The sequence below is a fragment of the Oryza sativa genome, chromosome 9 (assembly GCF_034140825.1).
Source record: "Oryza sativa Japonica Group chromosome 9, ASM3414082v1".
Taxonomy (NCBI): Eukaryota; Viridiplantae; Streptophyta; class Magnoliopsida; order Poales; family Poaceae; genus Oryza; species Oryza sativa.
The window spans coordinates 17,447,802-17,471,793 of NC_089043.1; the positions used below are offsets into that span (position 1 = coordinate 17,447,802).

General features: G+C 44.5%; 1 non-coding gene across 1 annotated transcript; it reads left to right on the forward strand.

Annotated features, from left to right (window-relative positions):
* Nucleotides 1–9,348: 9,348 nt before the first annotated feature.
* On the forward strand, nt 9,349–9,422 carry TRNAV-AAC (transfer RNA valine (anticodon AAC)). The gene has a single exon. It is a non-coding gene; the product is annotated as a tRNA-Val (tRNA).
* The last annotated feature ends 14,570 nt before the right edge of the window (nt 9,423–23,992 follow it).

The window sequence follows — 23,992 nt, forward strand, 5'->3', positions numbered from 1 at the left end:
CTAGCTCGATCGCTTGCTCGATCTCGCCGGTTTAAACCCAGTACTGCCGGCCTGATCAGGAGAGACGACGTGCGTGAGCGCGGTGTGTCTTCGTCTGCCAATGGCGTTTTCTTTTTTAAACATTACAGTGTTATGGAGTATATCGTGGTGTGCCGCGCGCGCGCGGGAGCTTATATATGTACGTAGGGCGTAGTGGAGCGAAAATACCAATCGGTTTACATGTGGAGTTGCAATGCGATACGAGTTGTCCGGGGAAAAATTAACAAACCTACACGTAAACGTACGTACATACGTGTGCCGCTGGCCGGCACGGTATAGCTCTGCTGCACGTACGGTCGGCAATTTGGAAAGGTGATTTTCCTTAGAAAGGGATCGGATTTTTTTTAATAGATTAGCAATAGTGCACGTGCGTTGCAACGGGAAAAACACTGTTTGATAATGTGACACCTTGAAAACCTCAAATCTATATTAACAAATAGGTAGAACCGAGTCTAATTTAATGAATTAGCATAGGATTTAGGATTTAGTTTTAGATTTTATTTTTCGAGCCTACTTAGGAGTTTATCCGACGGAGTTTAATTTAAAATATCTGAGCCATATTGTTTGATCAAATATACTTTCGGCCCAGGTCTTCCCAAGCCGGCCCAAACTTGGGCTGGCCCATCTTCGGCGAGCCGAGTCAGTTCGACGGCCCGCAAGCTGAGCAGCTGACCGCAGCACATATGCGGGGATGGTCTGATGCACTTCCGCGGCCCATTGGGCGCAGCGTAATCTGCTGCGGCGGCGGTGACCCAACGCTGGGTAAATCTGAACCGTCCGATCTAATATGGACGGCTCTGATCGTCCCCTTGCCGGATGAAGTGCCGACCAGGAGAGAGGAGCAAAACCCTAGCTCCCAAATCCCTCTTTCTCGATCACATTTCTCTTCGGCGATGAGCGAGCGGAACGACGGCGAAGGCGGTCCGGCGAGCTGGTGTGCGCGTGTGGTGACGCCCGTCGAGCAGCTCCTGCTTCGCCGGCTGGGGGACGCAACCGAGGGCGGCACAAAGCCGTGCCACGGCGTCGGTGGTCCGGCTAGGCGGGCGCGCAAACGGCGATGAGCGCCGAGCGGCATGGAGCTCTCGGCGGGAGGGGCGACGCCAAGCCGACGCTTCCCGTCTTCGGCAAGGGATGGTGGAGGGGTGCTCCAGGACAACGCATGCACAAGGAACCCAATGTGACTGCGAGGAGGTGAAGGTGCGGCGGTGCCACTTCCCGGAAAACTCCGGTGAGCTTTGGGACTTCAAGTGCGGTAAGTAACCCGAACCCTTAGCTTAATTGATTTGGATTTTTGACTCTTAGGGTTCTTACCCGAAATTAGGTTTCTTCGAATTTGGGGAATTTTGTCGGGAAATTTCAATCTATTTTATTCCCTCTTTTCGAGTTATGCGAGTTTCAATATCGTTTATCCACTTTTAATTTTGGGAACTTCAATCTAGTTTATCCCTTTGCTCAATTTATTTTTTTTTTTTTTGCTTTGGCCGGCGTTTCATCACGCGGGCGGGGACGGAGGGCGCCGCTCGGTCCCGTCGAAAAGATTGAGATTAAGATAAGATGATATTTTCACAGACGACGGAAGTAAATTCAATTTAATTTTGGGAACTTCAATCTAGTTTATCCCTTTGCTCAATTTCTTTTTTTTTAACTTTGGCCGGCGTTTCATCGCGCGGGCGGGGACGGAGGGCGCCGCTCGGTCCCCTCGAAAAGATTGAGATTAAGATAAGATGATATTTTCACAGACGACGGAAGTAAATTCAATCGTAAGATACTATTTTATTCTTTTTTGTTTTAATTTTTTTACCCTGTTTTGGTTTCGTTATTACGGATGATGGAAGCGTTTTCAATATTTAAGCAGTAGAGATAGAGATATATAGGCTGTATTTAGATCCAAAATTTGGATCCAAACTTCCGTCCTTTTCCATCACATCAATCTGTCATACACATACAACTTTTCAGTCTAATTTCAACCAAAATCCAAACTTTGCGCTGAACTAAACACAACCATAGTACAATGTCACATATAATAGTATTCGATTTTTTTACCGCGTCACATATAATTCCTTTTTTTTAATTGGACAGAATTCATTTTTTTATTTTTTTTCCGCCCTTTTTTTACCCTGTCCACGAAATCGGATTCTTTTTTTTTCCCTTTTTTTCACCTGATTTTTTTCGCCTGATTCCTTTTTATCGGACAGTCGGTTTTTTTTTTCGCCTTTTTTACACAGGATCGGATTCATTTTTTTCCCCGGTTTTTTCTCACTCGATTTTTTTATGCCTGGTTTTTTTATTTTTTCGCCCTTTTTTTACCGCGTCCACGGAATCAGATTCTTTATTTTTACCCGATTCTTTTTTTCTATCGGACAGATTCGATTTTTTATTTTTTTTTTTGTGTTTTTTACACGGGATCGGATTTATTTTTTTCCCGGTTTTTTCTCACCTGATTTTAATCGCACCCGGACGAAACGGGGAGAAGTGACGATCTGAAAAATACTAATCTTTTAATTAGTTAAGATTAAGATAAGAAAAGAAAAGGCCAGTGATTTTCCTTGTATTTATATGGGTAGCGTTTATGTGCAAGCTAGACATTTCGCATGGATATATAATTTGTGTTGATTATAACCTGTCACACTAATCAACGATAAAAATTAATTGTATTTAAAACTTTTATATTTATGTGTTTTTAGCGACGTAAAAGCTAATGTTACAAATCTCTACTACTTAAAAAAAATTTAAATGATTTTGTCGTCCATTCTATCATGGCAAAAAAAATCGGACCTGAAGAAAAAAGAGCGAAATTAAAATAATCGGTCCTATTCCTAATCACAAAAGGACAAAAGATCTAATAAAAAAGATAAAAATATGTCCCACCACACCTTGCGCTTGCTTCGCTTCTCCCCCTTCCGATCTCTTTTTTGCCCTTATTGTTTTAAAAAATAAACAAACAATTTAAATTACTAATCACAAAAAGACAGTGATCTATCTATCTACTACTTTACTTAAAAAAAGAAGAGGTGCTTCCATCGTCCGTCAAAAAAACCGGGTGAAAAAAACCGGACAAACAAAAACCAGTTTGTCCGATAAAAAAACCGGTAAAGAAATTTCCTTCGTCCGTACAGAGAAAGGAAAAATACGCGCGAATAAAAAAGTGCGTGCAAAAATAGTTTCTGTCCGATTCCAAAATAAAAAAAATTCCAAGCGAAAAAAGAGTTTCCATCTTCCTACAAAAGGAAAGAATAGTGCGAAAAAAAAAGTTTCTATCCGAAGGGAAACACGCGCGAATAAATACCTAATTAAAAATAAATATCTATCTCTAAAAAACCTTCTGTCGTAAAAAAAGAAAAAAAAGACCGACTCCCGTAGAGAAAAAAAAAGTCCGACTCGTGAAAAAGAGGTTTTCTCGTCCGTAATAAAAAAAAGGAAAAATACATCTAACTCAAAATCCGTAAAAAGAAAAGGAGGAAAAAACGACCCGGCCAAACTTAAAGTCGCCTTGTTGTCCGTATATATCTCTTTAACTCTAATCTAATCTATCAATCTAATCTAACTTTTTAGAGAGAGAAGTTTCCATCATCCGTTAAAAAGGAAAAAAATGCGCAAGAAAAAAATAATTTCCAAAAAAATGCGCGGGAAAAATACGGTTTCCTTCGTCTGAAAAAAACAAAAAAAATGCTATTAAAAACTATCAGAAAGAAATACACCATTTCTAAAAAAAATGGTTTCAAAAAACCACAAAAGAAAAAAAACTGTTTATAAAAAAAAGCCGCTCTGAAAAAACTAACCGATGAAACACTGTTTATAAAATAACAGATAAAAAAACAAAACGACTCAACACGCGAAAAAAACCGCTGTTTTAAAATAAGGTTCGAGAAAACCGTCCGACTTAATGCGAGAAAAAAACCATCATTTCAAAAAAAAAATAGAGGAAACCATCCAACTCAATGCGAGAAAAAAAAAAGCCGCCGTTTATAAAAAGAACCACTCCGAGAAACCGTCCGACTCAAAGCGAGATAAAATTGATGGACGCTTGGGTCGGATAAGATCCATCGATTTTTTTCCATCTCCTACACATCATTTCCTACACATCATTTGTTTTCTCATCTAATCCCTGCACTTTTTGTATACAATAATCATTATCAGACTTTTTTTAATAACATATTATATGAAAATAGTATTAAAAATAAACATATTTTTAATTGTTATTTAGAGAAGAGTGCACTGTGACTATTTTGTGTAGACTTGATCCTGAGTGTAGGATTTGATTAACCTATTATTGGTTGCAAGAATAAGATTGAAAGAATATTTTAGATTATATGTATATTGTTATATGAATAATCCAATTATTTTAGTTAAAGCAAGCATTGGTAAAAAGATTGCCATCATCGAGTTTGGTCATTACATAAAGATGCTCTAATTTTCTAATTGTGTTAGCTACAACGATCCATAGAAACATTATCATTGATATGGGTACGCTTGAAAAATGTCAATTGTCATTGGATTATTTTTTTACCCGTTGCAATGCACGGGGCATTTTTACTAGTATATAATAAAAGAACGAAAATATGTCTCACCACATCCCGTTCATGCTTTCTTTCCTCGTGATCTCATTTTTTTCTTTATCTTTATCTTTACATACATATTTAAAATATTTGTAGTGTTTCTATTATTCGTCACTGTCTAGCGTACATCGACGGTTTTCGTGTTTCTGCATTGGCGCCCTAGCAGCACGTGCGAGCTTGATTGCTTCCAAACCAAAATTCACCGCTTCCACGTCGACGGTCAATCATCCCATGTGTCAGAATCCAATAGGCTCCACACGCATCACATCCGATTTGCCTTCCCATGCCAAGCAATTTTGTGAATCTACCATTTAAACGATGTCAAAGGATCGCCAACTCGTGAATTAGGAAATAACAAAGTCACTAATATAACAAATATACAATAGTAACAAGCCTCATAATCCATATGACAAGTGGACCCATAATAATTAGAAAATCTAAATTAATAATTAATTAAAGTAGGTCCATTATGCACCCGTGGATTTTATATATATATATATATATATATATATATATATATATATATATATATATATATATATATATATATATATATATATATATATATATATATATATAGACACACACACATGGATTTGTTCTACATGAAGTTATGAACAAACACCCAACCTAAGAATTTGAATAATACATTTTCGAGGAAGTGCAGTGCCTGGTAGCTTGAAGTGGCCGTTGACGGTGACCCATACGCCGACGGAGGCCATGCAGGTGGTGTCGGGTAGGCCTACGTGACATTTAATATGGCGGTATAAAGTGTGGAGGTACTCGCAATGGGAGGCAAAGTGGTCGGTGTAGCTAGGCATTGGTGAGGCCCAACAGTGGAAGCGGTTCGATGAAGATGGGGAAGCGATGTAGTTGAGGAGACGGTGAGAGTAGAACAGGAGCCCACGCTTTGATCACACAGGCACGATCATCATATGCTCAATGGATTTCTTAATCATTGTGTTGTACCGCCACCACAAGGGACCAGCGTGTGGGGTTCAAGCTTTTCACTCCAAGTTATTCCTGTAACGTAGTAAGGGCGAAAGCAGAGTTTTGTATATCCGCCTACTCGTCCAAAAAAAAAGTTTCAAAAAACCGGTGAACATACACAAATAGAGAAAACAACCATGGAAAAAAAAGTTGAAACACACTAAAAAACTGAAAACATACTATAGTAGAGTGGAATGGAACGTTTAACCCCTCTTACTAGATCCCGTTGCAAAGCACAATATATTTGCTAGTAAACTAAAAATATATCAAGTTTCAAAAAATCTAAATGTTGGCAAGAACTGATAAGATGAAGCACAGAAGATGGAGGCGGAATTCCTCCGTCTCAAAAACAAATTAATTACCTGCTATTGAAGCGGTTGCATGACCTAGTGCGGAAATGCAATTTGAGGACTGTCCTAAGGCTGAGTTTTTTTCCCAACTTTCCTAACTCACCTCTCTCGTTTTTCACACACACGCTTTTCAAACTGCTAAACTGTGTGTTTTTTTAAAAAAAATATATTCAAAAGTTGCTTTTAAAAAATCATATTAAACTATTTTTTAAAAAGGTAAATACTTAATTAATCAAAAGAAAATGTGTTGCTCTGTTTTACGTGCGCAGGAGGTGAGCTCCCAACTCACCTCCTGAACACAGCCTAAGTTCACTGTCACAAGTCGTATGAACTTAAGAGGGGGAAAAGAATGTGTGCAGTGTCCTCTTCCCTATCCCCTCGAAAAATAGTCCTCTTCCTAGATATCCTAACTTTTCCCCGACAAAAAAATATATATCCTAATTTCTACAAGGGATTACAAGGTTTTAGCTTCAGCTTTGCAACCCCATTTTTTCACTTATTCAATGCATCGGGAGCCCAGAAAACAGAACACAAAACGTAGTACTACAATTCAAGATATTTTCTTCAAACTTCCAACTTTACCGTCACATCAAATATTTGGACACATGCATGGAGCATTAAATGTAGACAAAAAAACCAACTGTACAGTTTGTATGTAAATTGCGAGACAAATCTTTTGAGTCTAATTACGCCATGATTTAACAATGTGGTGCTACAGTAAACATTTGCAAATGATGGATTAATTAGGCTTAATAGATTCGTCTCGCAGTTTACAAGCGGAATCTGTAATTTGTTTTGTTATTAGTCTACGTTTAATACTTCAAATGTGTGTCCGTATACTTGAAAAAATTTTAGCACACCAACTACACACACAAATGTACAAAGTTCAGAATTTCCATCGATCCAGTTCAACAAAAAAAGAAAATCAGAACTCATAAACGCCGCTGAGGTAGTAGTATGTGTATAAAAAGGAAAATAAAGCCTGTGGAAGAGATATCGGATATAGAACCTATAAATTTGGGCCGTGTTCGCATATTTAACTTTTTCATTATATTAAAACTTTCTTATATACACAAATTTTCAACTTTTCCATCACATCGTTTCAATTTCAACAAAACTTCTAATTTTGGCATGAAATAATCACAGCCTTGTTCATGAAAAAACCACGACCTTCCTGCAGAAAAATCGGACATGCAGACATACAGTAAGCCAACAAAAAATCCAGGACAACACGTAGAACCAATCGGAGCATCAAAAAGTCAGAGATTCGCTGCCGTTCGAAGAAGGAAAATTTAGTCCAATCAAATTAAGAATCCACAAGCGCTGACGCACTAACAGGGGGTGTTTAAATCCAGGGTGAAAAGTTTTGGCGTGTCATATTGAATTTACGGATACACATTTAAAGTATTAAATGTAGTCTAATAATTCCGTATGTAAAGTGCAAGACGAATTTATTAAGCCTAATTAATCCGTCATTAGCAAATGTTTACTATAGTACCACATTGTCAAATCATAAAGCAATTAGGCTTAAAAAATTCGCCTCGCAAATTAGTTGTAATATGTGCAATTAGTTATTTTTTAGCCTATATTTAATACTTCATGTATGTGTTCAAACATTCGACGTGACAAGGTGAAAAATTTTAGGGAGGGATCTAAACAGGGCTAGGTGAAAAAAAATAAAAGTGGATTCTCTGAACTCAAGAAAGATTCCTGTAGAGTACTCCCTCCATTTCTAAGTGCTTGTTTAAGCCGTGTTTAGTTCCAAAGTTTTTCTTCAAACCTTTAACTTTTCCATCACATTAAAACTTTTCTACACACACAAAACTCTAATTTTTTCGTCACATCGTTCCAATTTCAACCAAACTTCCAATTTCGGTGTTAACTAAACATAGCCTTAGTTCCCAACTTTTTCTTCAAACTTCCAACTTTTCCATCACATCAAAACTTTTCTATACACATAAACTTCTAACTTTTTTATTCAAACTTTCAATTTTAGCGTGGAACTAAACACAGCCTAAATATTTGACACCGTTGACTTTTTATCACATGTTTGATCGTTCGTTTTATTTAAAAAATTTTGTGAAATATACAAAACTATATGTATACATATAAGTATATTTAATAATGAATCAAATGATAGGAAAAGAATTAATAATTTCTTAAATTTTTTTAACAAGACGAACGATAAAATATATTTAAAAAAATCAACGGCATTAAAAATATTAAATTTTTAGAAACGGTGGGAGTATTGGTGTTGGTGGCTGTATGGATGAAAACGGATCGGATACGGACGGAAACTAGCTTTATCATATTCGTTTTCATATTTTTTTCGGAATCGGAATCGGAATCGAAAACTCGGATACGGAAATGAAATCGAATATTATCGAATACAGATACGGAGCGAATACGAGACGGAACGAATACGGTAGCGGATATTTATCGGTATATAAAAAACCCCTCAAATTGAGTTTCTTGATCAAGGAAGAGATATCGCTTATTATTTTAGTTCAACATCTCCAACATTTATATCGTCAATTTTGTAGACGGTCCCATAACCCTATGTGAAAATCGATTTTCATGGCTATTCCTCTTACAGATACATATGCAAATATGATTATCATTTTCTATTTTCAAGACCTTTTACTAGATGTATAACTTACTTACCATTGTATAAATTGGAGAAGTTATTTATTTTACTTCACATCTTCAAAACTTGTAATGTTTGTTTTATACTTTAAATGCTTTCAAATACAAATGTTATAAACTACAAAGTGGTAGATCCCGTTGAGCTCTACAACTTTGATATGGAACACATCTCCATCAGATGTCGTTTGAATTGTAGATCTGAGATTTTGTAAAAATTAATATGGTATATTATAATGAATATTTAGACTCCTTAAATGACCTCAAATAATAAAATAGTCAATAAGAAAGTTGTAGATCTCATCGAGCTCTACAATGTTGATATAAAGTTTGTCGCCATCTGATTCCATATGAAAAAGTTATGTATATATACATGTTTTTTCTAAACTTTGCTCAATGTCTGCGGATATCTGAAAAAAAATCCGGATAGTTTTTCCGACCGTTTTCTGATTCCGACGGATAGTACCCTTACTGTATTCGTTTTCGTTTCCGAGAAAAAAAAATCCGAATTCGTTTCCGAATCCGAGAATTTCCGGATAGTTCCGACGGAAACTATCCGAATCCGAAAAATGGTCCGGACGGACGGAAACTATCCGAACCACTTTCACCCCTAGCTGGCTGTGCTTGCTCCAGATCTGCACCATGCGACACAGCTCCCAGCCGCTTGATGCCCTCCTTCCTGCCCACGACAGCAAACTTTGCAACTGCGCTCATCACATGCTCCGCTCATCTACAGATAAAAAACTATTCAGAGATCATCAGCACAAGATGGTTTCGTGGTGTAGTTGGTTATCACGTCAGTCTAACACACTGAAGGTCTCCGGTTCGAACCCGGGCGAAGCCAAGTTAACTTTTTTTTTCCTTCTTTTTATCTTCAGATTCAAATCAACCACTGAATTCAAACTTTCGTTGGAATTCAAACTTTCGTTGTTTTTCCTCCGAACTCACTGAATTCAAAGTAACTCACTATTTTTATTATTTTTTTTATCTTCAGATTCAAATCAACCACTGAATTCAAACTTTCGTTTTTTCCCCCGAACTCACTGAATTCAAAGTAACTCACTATTTTTCTTCTTTTTTCTCTTCTTTTTTTTAATCTTCGGATTCAAATCAACCAGTGAATTCAAATTTTCTTTTTTTCCCTCCGAACTCACTGAATTCAAAGTAACTCACTAATTTTCTTCTTTGGATTCAGACTAGCTAACTGCTGAATTCAATCTTCTGTTTTTTCCCTCCGAATTCACTGAATTCAATGTAACTCATTATTTTCTTCTTCGTTCTTTTTATCTTCAGATTCAAATCAACCACTGAATTCAAACTTTCGTTGTTTTTCCTCCGAACTCACTGAATTCAAAGTAACTCACTATTATTATTATTATTTTTATCTTCAGATTCAAATCAACCACTGAATTCAAACTTTCGTTTTTTCCCCGAACTCACTGAATTCAAAGTAACTCACAATTTTTCTTCTTTTTTCTCTTCTTTTTTTTTTAATCTTGGGATTCAAATCAACCAGTGAATTTAAATTTTTCTTTTTTTCCCTCCGAACTCACTGAATTCAAAGTAACTCACTAATTTTCTTCTTCGGATTCAGACTAGCTAACTGCTGAATTCAATCTTCTGTTTTTTTTTCCCTCCGAATTCACTGAATTCAATGTAACTCATTATTTTCTTCTTCGTTCGTTTTATCTTCAGATTCAAATCAACCACTGAATTCAAACTTTTGTTGTTTTTCCTCCGAACTCACTGAATTCAAATCTGAATTCAAAGTAACTCACTATTTTTATTATTTTTTTATCTTCAGATTCAAATCAACCACTGAATTCAAACTTTCGTTTTTTCCCCCGAACTCACTGAATTCAGAGTAACTCACTATTTTTCTTCTTTTTTCTCTTCTTTTTTTTAATCTTCGGATTCAAATCAACCAGTGAATTCAAATTTTCTTTTTTTCCCTCCGAACTCACTTTATTCAAAGTAACTCACTAATTTTCTTCTTCGGATTCAGACTAGCTAACTACTGAATTCAATCTTCTGTTTTTTTCCCTCCGAATTCACTGAATTCAATGTAACTCATTATTTTCTTCTTCGGATTCAGGCCCCGTTTAGTTCACACAAAATTTTTACACCCCCTCAGACTAAATGAACGACTTAATTTTTTTTCTTCAGCACCAAACTGCATGACATTTTTCTTCCCCTTCTTTATCAAATTAAATGAATAAGTTCATCTTGCAAATACACTAGAAAAACTTACTCTAGGATGGACCCTTTTCTCGGTGCCACCATCATTAGCGTTGTCATATTGGACGACGGTGCCAATGAAGTCAAGGACCTATTTGGAAGAAATATATTTGCATTTTAGTCCTTTTGAAAATTATTTTTAATTTTTTATACAAATAGGTCATTGACACCAATGACATTGGAGTCGCCATCTTGATCATGGCACCAATCACACTGGCGCCGTGAAAAGGAACCACTCCTGAAATAAGTTTTTCTACGGGTCTATTTGTAAAAAAAGTTTTCAAGAATGCCCCCAAACCATCCAACCAAACCAATCCGGCCCATCCTCTCCCACGCCAACCTGTTTTGTCCTCCTACCATACATGTCGAAGGGTGAACTCCTCAAGCGGGGGACCGTGGGGACCCCCTTTCTAGTTCAGTCCAGGGGCACGGTTGTAGGTCTGAGAGTTGATGGAGAGAGAGGCAGAGGGGGTTGGGCCCCTCGAGAGTGATGGAAATGCAAGAGGTTTATACAAGTTCTGGCCGCTATGGAAGCATAATACCCTACTCTTGTGTGTGATTGATTTAGGTGGGAGAATAAAAGTGCCTTTCTTCTCTAGGATTCGCCCCTCTCTCCACTGGGGCATGGACCTCTTTTTATATCTTAAAAGGTTACCACAAAGGCCCAAAACTAGCTTCAAGGGTAAGGAAAATATTCTTTACAGGCAATTAATGCTTGTCTTGTCTTCCGACATGTGGAGCCACGCGCGCCTTACCGCGGCATGGGCCCATCCCATCACGCCGAGAGACACGGGCGGACATTCCTTCTTAATTATCGACGACTTCCGGCCATTCATTCCCACCGTTGGGTGGGGATCTCTCATACGGACCGGTGCGAGAAGAACTGGTCCGAGCTCAAATGCGAGGCAAAAAGCCCCTCATTAATGGCGATTAGACGGGGCGGTCGCAGACCACCTCCCCTGCTAGCAGTAGGTGCGTGCGCAGGGCTCCCTGACTGCCGTCACATCGGTCATTTCGGCCGCAAGTTTATACTGGTCAGAGAAGGAGGAGGCTACGCGAGCGTTTGGACCAAACGATCTATACTGGTCAAACCGGCGGCATAGGTACGGTCAAACTTGCGGATCAACTCCGGTCAGACCGATCTTCATCAAATTCGAGGGTAACTTTTAATTCCGCTAAAAGTTTCGGTTTTGGGTACTACAACCATTCACCCCTCTCTGGTTGGCTTAGTTCTTGCTATTCGATCCTACATTAACGATGTGAAAAAAAAAAGATTTTTGGAACAAGTTCAGCTACCAATTTACTTATTGGGTTGTATATATAATGTTAGAGTTTTGGGTCTAGGGGGCCTGTGCGGGCGGAGCGCACGCCCCTGGGACAGCCGTGCTGCAAGCGCCGCCGCGGGTCGACAGGTACTGGCAAAGAGCGCGCAGCTGAGGAATTGGGCATGCATGTTGACGTATGTCACGCCCTGAAGTTTTCCCCTTTTTGCTTGCTTTAAAAATTTGGCTAAATAAATCGTCCGAAGAAATTATCTTAATTAACCTAGAGCTAATTCCCTAATTAATAAATGCAAATAATAATCGGAATCGGCATGTGGAATTTTTCTTGGATTCTACATGTCACAATATATTAACAGGATTTTTAGTGGAATTTTCAGAGCCTTGGAAATAATTTTAACCAATTAAAAATCACCAAAGTGCAATTTTAATCCCAGGAAAAATCCTTTCTTCTTTTTCTTTTTCCTTTTTCCTCCTTTTTTTTTTCCTCTTCTTGGGCCGTCGGCCCAGTCCATCCCTCTCCCGCGGTCCCTCCTCCTTGTGGGCCGGCCCAAGCCGCCCCTCCCTCCTCTCTCTCGGGACGCCGACAGGTGGGCCCCACCTGTCGGTCGTCTCCCACCTCCGGCCGCTGGAGCCGAAGCTCCAACCGCCCATGCCGCCGCCGAATCCGCCGCGCCGCCGCCTTCTCCGCTCCACGTCGCGCCTCCACTCCGCGCCCGCACCTCGCGCCCACGTCGCCGCCGATTCCCCCGCATCTCCCGGCCCGCGCGCGCGCTCGAGAGGGCGGGATTCGATTTCGAATCCACCTCTCTCACTCTCTCTCCTCCCCACGTCGCCGGCCAAATCGGCCACCTCCCCGGCCACGTCCGCCCCCTCCCGCACCTATAAATCGCTCCCCGCGTCTTCCTCTCTCGTTTTTCGCACTCGCCGCGCCCTCCCGTGCTTCCTATCGTCGCCGCGCCGCTCGCCCCTTGCGCCGCCGCCTACCGCCGTCTCCGGCCACGCGCCGCCGCCTCTATAGCCACCGCCGTGCCGCGCAGTCGCCGCCGTCGCGCTCACCGAGCCCGCCCGCACCTCGGCCACCATTCGGTTGCCGCCAATCGTCGCCGAAGCGCCGTTTCCCTCGCACGCCGGTGAGCTCTCCATTTCCACCCAACTCCGGCCGGCTGCTCTAGCCGCCGTGGTCGCTCTCCCTACCCCTAACCCCTCTTTGTTTTCTCCTAGCGTGCCGCCGCCGCCCATCCGCACCTCGGCATCGCCGGTCGTCGCCGCCGCTTTCTTCCTTCGCGCCGGCCGTCGTGCTCATCGGTGAGGAATCCCCTCTCCCCCTTCCTTTTTCCCCCTCTCCCGTGTGCGCCGCCGGCCTTCGCGCGTGTGCCGTCGCCTTCAGCCGCTGCCGCCGCCTTTCGGCCGTCGCCGCCGCTTCCCGCACCGCCGGTCACCGCCGTCGGTGGCCGTGCCTCGCCGCCGCCTCGCCTTGGCCGCCGGTCGGCTTTGAGGCCGAGCCGAGCCCGGCTGGCGCCTCCCTCTCCCGCCCTGTGCCGCTGCCCAGTGGGGCCCACATGCCAGCCGCCCCCTCCCTCTCCCCTTGTGCCGCTGCCAGTGGGGCCCGCCTGTCGGCGCAGCCGCCCCACCCCTTGTTGACGTCAGCCCTGGGACTTATTGCGCAATAAATACATTAAGGCTTTTCTTTTATAGTAATAAACACAGTTTATCTTCTAAAATTCATAAGTAATTCATCCGAGCTCCGTTTAAGTCCATTCAAGTCTCAGTAAATCAAGAAAAATGCAAAGAATCCATTAAAAATGGTTTTGTTTCCTGTTTCAGTAGTCTTATAGCCTGTTTTGCTTGTGTGCTTTGTTTGTCGCGTAGGTTTCGGCCGTTTCGTCGATCCACGGTTTCTCGAAGACGTTGCTGAGGTCTCGTCAGTGCGAGAGCAAGGCAAGTCATGCTTTACATTTGATCATATTGTACCCAATTTACAAATATCCCGCATTTCTATTAAATGTTGCATTCTTTTACAATGTAATGTGGGATGGGTCCTATTCCTCAGCCACATATTGGTTACCCTATGCCATTGATAACCTGGGTATCAAAATGATTAGATGTTGGTTTAGGAAATGCTTAGCCATGCTTAGTTCAACTAGTACACAAAAAGGGATCACATTATTACTTAGACTTTGTCTATTGGCATAGCTTTAGGTTGGTGCCACCGCAATGGTGTTAGTTAATTAAAATACACTGAATGGTGGGCTGTGGGTGCATGGTTTTGCTGGTCGCACCCATGGCAGTTAAGGACCGGTTCACGGGAAACCCTGGGAGACTTACCGTGCTTACCACAAGCGGGAGTGGGTAACTGCTTGATCTGAAGTATAGCTCGACCCTTTCCTAGGCACCGGTGGCGAGGGTGGGCGTGATGGAGTTGGGTCGGCCGGGGTGTCCGGTTGTCCAGCTGCCGGATTCACCGCGGCGCAAGAGGGGACCGCCCACTGCCTTTTGAGGGGTGGGGGTGAAACCTTAGCGTGGTGTGGATGGTTAGGGGAGGGTTATGTGGAGGGTCTTGTCACGATTTCCCCCTTTGCAGTATCATGGTGATACTTCGGGGCATGGCGACATGTGTGGAATCGTGTCTTGTGGGTACAGTTGTACACCTCTGGCCAGAGTAAAACTATTCGAATAGCCGTGCCCGCGGTTATGGGCGATCAACCAGATTCACCGTGATTAGTCTCACCCCTAGTTTAGCTTAATGAACTGGTGTAGTTCAGGAGGTTGGTTGGGCCTGTTGCAACGTGGTGTAGCGTTGGACAGTGTTTGGTTAATATTGATTAATTACTACAGTTGTTTTACTGCTTTCAACTACTGCTTTGAAATGCCTGCTTTATGCAAAAGAACCCCTAGCTTCCTTTGGTTATATCCTGCATCATACCTCCTCTTCCGGTATGACTTGCTGAGTACAGTGGGTAGTACTCAGTCTTGCTCTCTTTTCCCCCACACCAGAGCTGAAGATCTTCCTAGTTGGAGCTGTTTTATCGAAGTTGGTTTCGTCGCTGCCGTCAAGGTTTGCCTGTGGAGTGGAGACACCCGCTGCTGAAGTCAAGCTTCCCGGTTTAGCTCGCTTTTATCTTTTCCGCTGCATTTGTAATCTTTTCTATTTTTTTTATAAGACGTGGATCTGTATGTCAACAATTGTCGTTTGTGTACCCTGGCTGGTCCTGGACAGGGATTTAATGCACATTCAGCTTAGAAATTCTGGTTCGAGAATTTCTGGGCGTGACAAGTTGGTATCAGAGCCGACCTTGACCGTAGGACAAGCCAACTGGAAACCTAAGAGCCCTCTGAACCCCTTTTTCATCTGCATATGCCTTTTTGCACTTGGAATTTGTTTTGGGAAAATTTGGAGTTTTGCCTCTTTGGTTTGCGGGAAAAATCTTGGTCGTTCATTCGGATCGGATTTTTTTTTTTTTTTTAAAAAAAAAAATGAGCTCAGCCTAGGGCTTTAGAAAAATTTTAGTTGGAGTTTATTCGACAGTCAGTCGGGAATTTATTGGGGGTTATGCATTAGGTCGTGTCTATATTCGGTGGGGGCAATGTTATGCGCATCATTTTCCATGCAACTAGTCTATGCATTAATTTATTGTTTAGTTGCATTAGTGTCTTTATTTGAGTTCATGAAAAATATTCTATGCATAAAAATCATCATGCTCGGTTATTTATTTGAGTCTTCTTTTGCTTTGTTTAATTTGGATTTGAGCATGAGTTGGTTCCTATCCCTTGTCTACTTTAGATGTCAGTCCTATCCCTCGTTTGCAAGCGCCGCCTCGAGCTTCAGAGTCGCCGCCCTTAGCTTTATCGCCTTCTTAGTCTGTTTGCTTGCTAGTTTTCGTGTTTAGGTTTGTTGCTTGTGGGTTAGTCGGCGGTCGATATCATGTGTCAGTGGTATGACTGCCTCAATTAGGAGTTGCGTGCCTCTTTTTCAGTGTTTTAATCAAGATTAAGATAATTGCACTTAAATTCATAAGCAAGATTAGTTTCTGAGCCCCCTGTTTTTCTTCCTTTTCTCATATTTCCACCTATCCCCTCAGATGGAGATAAGGAATGGTTCACGCGACTCCAACAACGCCAGTGGCAGCGAAGAGCCGATCAATGGAGCACGTGCCAACGGTGCATCTGACAACAGTCCGTCCCCACCGCCCGAGAACCCAACAATTGCTCAGGTGTTGAACAATCAGACTCAGATGATGACAATGATGATGCAACAGATGCAGCAACAGTACCATCAGGTGTTGCAGCAGGTGCAGCAGCAAGCACAGCCGCAGCAGCAGAACCTGCAATTTGGTCCTCCGCCTCCTCAGTCCAAATTGTTAGAATTTCTTCGTGTCAAGCCGCCCACCTTCTCAAGCACCACCAACCCAATCGAGGCCCACGACTGGCTTCATGCCATTGAGAAGAAGCTGAATCTTTTGCAATGCAACGAGCAAGAGAAGGTTGCTTTTGCTACACACCAGCTGCAAGGTCCCGCTTCTGTTTGGTGGGACAACTACATGGTGACCCGTCCAACTGGGGCAGAGGTTACTTGGACAGAGTTTCGTCATAGTTTCAATAAAGCACAGGTTCCCGAGGGAATTGTGGCACAAAAGAAGAGAGAGTTCCGTTCCCTGCAACAAGGAACCAGAACAGTTATAGAGTATTTGCATGAGTTCAACCGCCTCGCGCGCTACGCCCCTGAGGACGTGCGTACCGATGCCGAGAGGCAGGAGAAGTTTTTGTCTGGTCTTGATGATGAATTGACTAACCAGTTGATCTCTAGAGATTATGAGGACTTTGAGAAGCTGGTGGATAAGGCTATCCGTCAGGAGGAGCACTGTAACAAAATAAACCGTAAGAGGAAGGCAGCTCAGTTCAGGACTCCCCAGGGGAAGAGTCAGAAGCCTCGTTTCACGATGGGACATCACGGTGGACCTTCCACCATGATTATCCGGCAGCACCGTCCCTACCACCCGGGTAACTTCAACAAGAACCACCATAGTGACAGTCACAACAATAGTGAGCAGCACAGCCTCAACCCTACTCCGAGTTCACTAAAGATTCCAGCCCAATCAGTTCAGCCAGCTCTGCCAGAACAGCCCAAGAGGTTGGGAGAAAAACCCGAACTCTGCTTCAATTGTAACAAACCCGGACACACGGTTGGAAAGTGCCCGAAGCCAAGACGTGCCGGACCCAAGTTCGTTCAGGCCCGTGTTAATCATGCATCTGCAGAGGAGGCGCAGTCAGCACCAGAGGTTATATTGGGCACATTCCCCGTCAACTCGACACCGGCAGTAATATTGTTTGATTCTGGTGCAACCCATTCCTTCATTTCCAAGCGTTTTGCTGGTGCACATGGGTTATCTTTAGTGAAGCTTAAGATACCAATGCGGGTTCATACTCCTGGAGGTGGCATGACCACAACTCACTACTGCCCATCTGTGACAGTTGAAATTCAAGGGTTGATTTTTCCAGCCAACCTCATTCTTCTCGAATCCAAGGACCTAGATGTCATACTTGGAATGGATTGGTTGGCAAGGCACAGAGGAGTGATTGATTGCGCCAGCCGCACCATCAAGTTGACCAATGCAAAAGGAGAGGTGGTAATCTTCCAGTCTCCAGTGCCGCAGAAGCCAGGGATTAGTTTGAACCAGGCTGCTGGTGAAGAACAAGAGGTAGCAGTGGAGAAAACCACTAAGAAGCTGGAGGATATTCCCATAGTCAGAGAGTATCCAGAGGTTTTTCCGGATGATCTGACAACAATGCCACCAAAAAGGGATATCGAGTTCCGGATTGACTTGGTACCTGGAACTGCACCAATCCACAAGAGGCCTTACAGAATGGGAGCCAACGAGTTGGCGGAAGTCAAGAAGCAAGTTGATGAACAGTTACAGAAGGGATACATCCGCCCGAGCACGTCGCCTTGGGGTGCTCCGGTTATCTTTGTGGAGAAGAAAGACAAAACCAAGAGGATGTGCGTTGACTACCGCGCACTCAATGAGGTCACCATCAAGAACAAGTATCCTTTGCCAAGGATTGATGATCTGTTTGATCAGTTGAAAGGAGCTACGGTGTTCTCTAAGATAGACCTGCGATCAGGTTATCACCAGTTGAGGATCCGCGAAGAGGATATTCCAAAGACAGCATTCATCACTCGGTACGGGTTGTTCGAATGCACAGTTATGTCTTTCGGACTCACTAATGCACCTGCCTTCTTCATGAATTTGATGAACAAGGTGTTTATGGAATTTCTAGACAAGTTTGTCGTGGTTTTCATCGATGACATACTAATCTACTCCAAGTCCGAGGAAGAACATGAGCAGCATCTTCGGCTGGTACTTGAAAAGTTAAAAGAGCACCAGCTATATGCCAAGATCAGCAAGTGCGACTTCTGGCTTAAGGAAGTTCAGTTTCTCGGTCACATCGTGAATGCTCAAGGAGTAGCTGTGGATCCAGCAAATGTGGAGTCAGTTACCAAATGGACCCCACCAAGGACAGTCACTCAGGTTCGGAGTTTCTTAGGACTTGCGGGTTATTACCGCCGGTTCATTGAGAACTTCTCTAAAATTGCTAAGCCAATGACACAGCTATTGAAGAAGGAAGAAAAGTTTATCTGGTCTGCTGAATGCAATAGGAGTTTTGAAGAACTCAAACGACGGTTGGTGTCTGCACCGGTCTTAATCCTGCCTGATCAGACGAAAGATTTCCAGGTCTATTGTGATGCATCTCGCCAGGGGCTAGGATGTGTGTTGATGCAGGATGGCAAAGTGGTTTCTTATGCTTCACGGCAGTTGCGTCCTCATGAAGGCAACTACCCGACGCATGATCTGGAATTGGCCGCAGTTGTTCATGCTTTAAAGATTTGGCGGCACTATCTCATCGGTAACCGTTGTGAGGTATATACAGATCACAAAAGTCTAAAGTACATCTTTACCCAACCTGATCTGAATCTCCGACAGCGAAGATGGTTGGAGCTAATTAAAGATTATGATATGGGAATACACTATCATCCCGGCAAGGCTAATGTGGTAGCAGATGCCTTGAGCAGGAAGAGTTACTGCAACGTCGCATGGGTAGAGGAACTATGCGGTGAGGTTCAACGTGATTTGGAACATTTGAACCTTGGTATAGTTGAGCACGGATTCGTGGCTGCCCTAGAGGCACAGCCCACACTGGTGGAGCAGGTTCGCATAGCTCAAGCAAGTGATCCTGAAATAGCAGAGCTCAAAAAGAACATGAGGGTTGGAAAAGCCCGAGGTTTTGTTGAGGACGAACAAGGAACAATCTGGATGGGAGAAAGATTGTGTGTACCCGAAAACAAGGAATTAAAAGACCTGATACTAACCGAGGCTCATCAAACTCAGTATTCCATTCATCCCGGTAGTACTAAGATGTACCAAGACCTCAAAGAGAAGTTTTGGTGGGTCAGCATGAGAAGGGAAATAGCTGAATTCGTAGCACTCTGTGACGTCTGTCAACGAGTAAAGGCAGAACACCAAAGGCCAGCAGGTTTGCTACAGCCACTTCAGATTCCAGAATGGAAGTGGGAAGAAATCGGAATGGATTTCGTCACCGGTTTGCCCAGGACGTCATCGGGGCATGATTCTATTTGGGTAGTCGTTGACCGACTCACCAAAGTGGCTCACTTCATTCCGGTGCACACTACCTACTCAGGAAAGAAATTAGCAGAACTCTATCTAGCAAGAATCATGTGTTTACATGGTGTACCTAAGAAGATCGTGTCTGATCGAGGAAGCCAATTCACTTCAAAGTTCTGGCAGAAATTACAAGAAGAATTGGGAACCCGGTTGAATTTCAGCACTGCTTACCATCCACAAACAGACGGCCAGACCGAGCGGGTCAACCAAATACTAGAGGATATGTTGAGAGCCTGTGCGCTTGACTTTGGTGGAGCATGGGACAAAAGCTTGCCGTATGCTGAGTTCTCGTACAACAACAGTTACCAAGCTAGTCTGCAGATGGCACCATTCGAAGCACTGTATGGACGGAGGTGTCGTACTCCGCTCTTCTGGGATCAGACAGGGGAACGCCAGTTGTTTGGTACAGAAGTTTTAAATGAGGCAGAAGAGAAAGTCAGAGCTGTTAGGGAAAGATTGAGAATCGCGCAGTCTCGGCAGAAAAGCTATGCAGACAACCGCCGAAGGGAGCTCGCTTTCGAAACAGGGGATTATGTGTATCTCCGTGTCACTCCGCTCAGGGGAGTACATCGCTTCCAAACCAAAGGAAAGTTGGCACCACGCTTTGTGGGACCATATCGGGTTTTGGAACGTAGAGGTGAAGTTGCTTACCAGCTCGAGCTTCCCTCCAACATGCTTGGCATCCATAATGTGTTCCACGTCTCTCAGTTGAAGAAATGTTTGAGAGTTCCTGAGGAACAGGCAAGTCCGGATCACATCGAAATTCAGGAAGATCTGACGTATGTGGAGAAGCCGACTCGTATCCTCGAAACCAGCGAGAGAAGGACCAGAAACAAAGTAATAAGATTCTGCAAGGTTCAGTGGAGCCACCACTCAGAGGAAGAGGCCACTTGGGAAAGAGAAGATGAGTTGAAGGCCACCCACCCGCACCTCTTCGCCAGCTCTTCCGAATCTCGGGGTCGAGATTCCGTTTAAGGGGGGTAGGTTTGTCACGCCCTGAAGTTTTCCCCTTTTTGCTTGCTTTAAAAATTTGGCTAAATAAATCGTCCGAAGAAATTATCTTAATTAACCTAGAGCTAATTCCCTAATTAATAAATGCAAATAATAATCGGAATCGGCATGTGGAATTTTTCTTGGATTCTACATGTCACAATATATTAACAGGATTTTTAGTGGAATTTTCAGAGCCTTGGAAATAATTTTAACCAATTAAAAATCACCAAAGTGCAATTTTAATCCCAGGAAAAATCCTTTCTTCTTTTTCTTTTTCCTTTTTCCTCCTTTTTTTTTCCTCTTCTTGGGCCGTCGGCCCAGTCCATCCCTCTCCCGCGGTCCCTCCTCCTTGTGGGCCGGCCCAAGCCGCCCCTCCCTCCTCTCTCTCGGGACGCCGACAGGTGGGCCCCACCTGTCGGTCGTCTCCCACCTCCGGCCGCTGGAGCCGAAGCTCCAACCGCCCATGCCGCCGCCGAATCCGCCGCGCCGCCGCCTTCTCCGCTCCACGTCGCGCCTCCACTCCGCGCCCGCACCTCGCGCCCACGTCGCCGCCGATTCCCCCGCATCTCCCGGCCCGCGCGCGCGCTCGAGAGGGCGGGATTCGATTTCGAATCCACCTCTCTCACTCTCTCTCCTCCCCACGTCGCCGGCCAAATCGGCCACCTCCCCGGCCACGTCCGCCCCCTCCCGCACCTATAAATCGCTCCCCGCGTCTTCCTCTCTCGTTTTTCGCACTCGCCGCGCCCTCCCGTGCTTCCTATCGTCGCCGCGCCGCTCGCCCCTTGCGCCGCCGCCTACCGCCGTCTCCGGCCACGCGCCGCCGCCTCTATAGCCACCGCCGTGCCGCGCAGTCGCCGCCGTCGCGCTCACCGAGCCCGCCCGCACCTCGGCCACCATTCGGTTGCCGCCAATCGTCGCCGAAGCGCCGTTTCCCTCGCACGCCGGTGAGCTCTCCATTTCCACCCAACTCCGGCCGGCTGCTCTAGCCGCCGTGGTCGCTCTCCCTACCCCTAACCCCTCTTTGTTTTCTCCTAGCGTGCCGCCGCCGCCCATCCGCACCTCGGCATCGCCGGTCGTCGCCGCCGCTTTCTTCCTTCGCGCCGGCCGTCGTGCTCATCGGTGAGGAATCCCCTCTCCCCCTTCCTTTTTCCCCCTCTCCCGTGTGCGCCGCCGGCCTTCGCGCGTGTGCCGTCGCCTTCAGCCGCTGCCGCCGCCTTTCGGCCGTCGCCGCCGCTTCCCGCACCGCCGGTCACCGCCGTCGGTGGCCGTGCCTCGCCGCCGCCTCGCCTTGGCCGCCGGTCGGCTTTGAGGCCGAGCCGAGCCCGGCTGGCGCCTCCCTCTCCCGCCCTGTGCCGCTGCCCAGTGGGGCCCACATGCCAGCCGCCCCCTCCCTCTCCCCTTGTGCCGCTGCCAGTGGGGCCCGCCTGTCGGCGCAGCCGCCCCACCCCTTGCTGACGTCAGCCCTGGGACTTATTGCGCAATAAATACATTAAGGCTTTTCTTTTATAGTAATAAACACAGTTTATCTTCTAAAATTCATAAGTAATTCATCCGAGCTCCGTTTAAGTCCATTCAAGTCTCAGTAAATCAAGAAAAATGCAAAGAATCCATTAAAAATGGTTTTGTTTCCTGTTTCAGTAGTCTTATAGCCTGTTTTGCTTGTGTGCTTTGTTTGTCGCGTAGGTTTCGGCCGTTTCGTCGATCCACGGTTTCTCGAAGACGTTGCTGAGGTCTCGTCAGTGCGAGAGCAAGGCAAGTCATGCTTTACATTTGATCATATTGTACCCAATTTACAAATATCCCGCATTTCTATTAAATGTTGCATTCTTTTACAATGTAATGTGGGATGGGTCCTATTCCTCAGCCACATATTGGTTACCCTATGCCATTGATAACCTGGGTATCAAAATGATTAGATGTTGGTTTAGGAAATGCTTAGCCATGCTTAGTTCAACTAGTACACAAAAAGGGATCACATTATTACTTAGACTTTGTCTATTGGCATAGCTTTAGGTTGGTGCCACCGCAATGGTGTTAGTTAATTAAAATACACTGAATGGTGGGCTGTGGGTGCATGGTTTTGCTGGTCGCACCCATGGCAGTTAAGGACCGGTTCACGGGAAACCCTGGGAGACTTACCGTGCTTACCACAAGCGGGAGTGGGTAACTGCTTGATCTGAAGTATAGCTCGACCCTTTCCTAGGCACCGGTGGCGAGGGTGGGCGTGATGGAGTTGGGTCGGCCGGGGTGTCCGGTTGTCCAGCTGCCGGATTCACCGCGGCGCAAGAGGGGACCGCCCACTGCCTTTTGAGGGGTGGGGGTGAAACCTTAGCGTGGTGTGGATGGTTAGGGGAGGGTTATGTGGAGGGTCTTGTCACGATTTCCCCCTTTGCAGTATCATGGTGATACTTCGGGGCATGGCGACATGTGTGGAATCGTGTCTTGTGGGTACAGTTGTACACCTCTGGCCAGAGTAAAACTATTCGAATAGCCGTGCCCGCGGTTATGGGCGATCAACCAGATTCACCGTGATTAGTCTCACCCCTAGTTTAGCTTAATGAACTGGTGTAGTTCAGGAGGTTGGTTGGGCCTGTTGCAACGTGGTGTAGCGTTGGACAGTGTTTGGTTAATATTGATTAATTACTACAGCTGTTTTACTGCTTTCAACTACTGCTTTGAAATGCCTGCTTTATGCAAAAGAACCCCTAGCTTCCTTTGGTTATATCCTGCATCATACCTCCTCTTCCGGTATGACTTGCTGAGTACAGTGGGTAGTACTCAGTCTTGCTCTCTTTTCCCCCACACCAGAGCTGAAGATCTTCCTAGTTGGAGCTGTTTTATCGAAGTTGGTTTCGTCGCTGCCGTCAAGGTTTGCCTGTGGAGTGGAGACACCCGCTGCTGAAGTCAAGCTTCCCGGTTTAGCTCGCTTTTATCTTTTCCGCTGCATTTGTAATCTTTTCTATTTTTTTTATAAGACGTGGATCTGTATGTCAACAATTGTCGTTTGTGTACCCTGGCTGGTCCTGGACAGGGATTTAATGCACATTCAGCTTAGAAATTCTGGTTCGAGAATTTCTGGGCGTGACAACGTAGGAAACAAATGGAAGTGAGGGCGGTGGCCTGAGCTAGGAAAGGAGGAATTCTATGCAGAGGCCAGAGGACAATGGGGAAGCGCCGGAGCATTTGCGTAGGACATGGAAGCGGCGACAGACGGCGGAGCG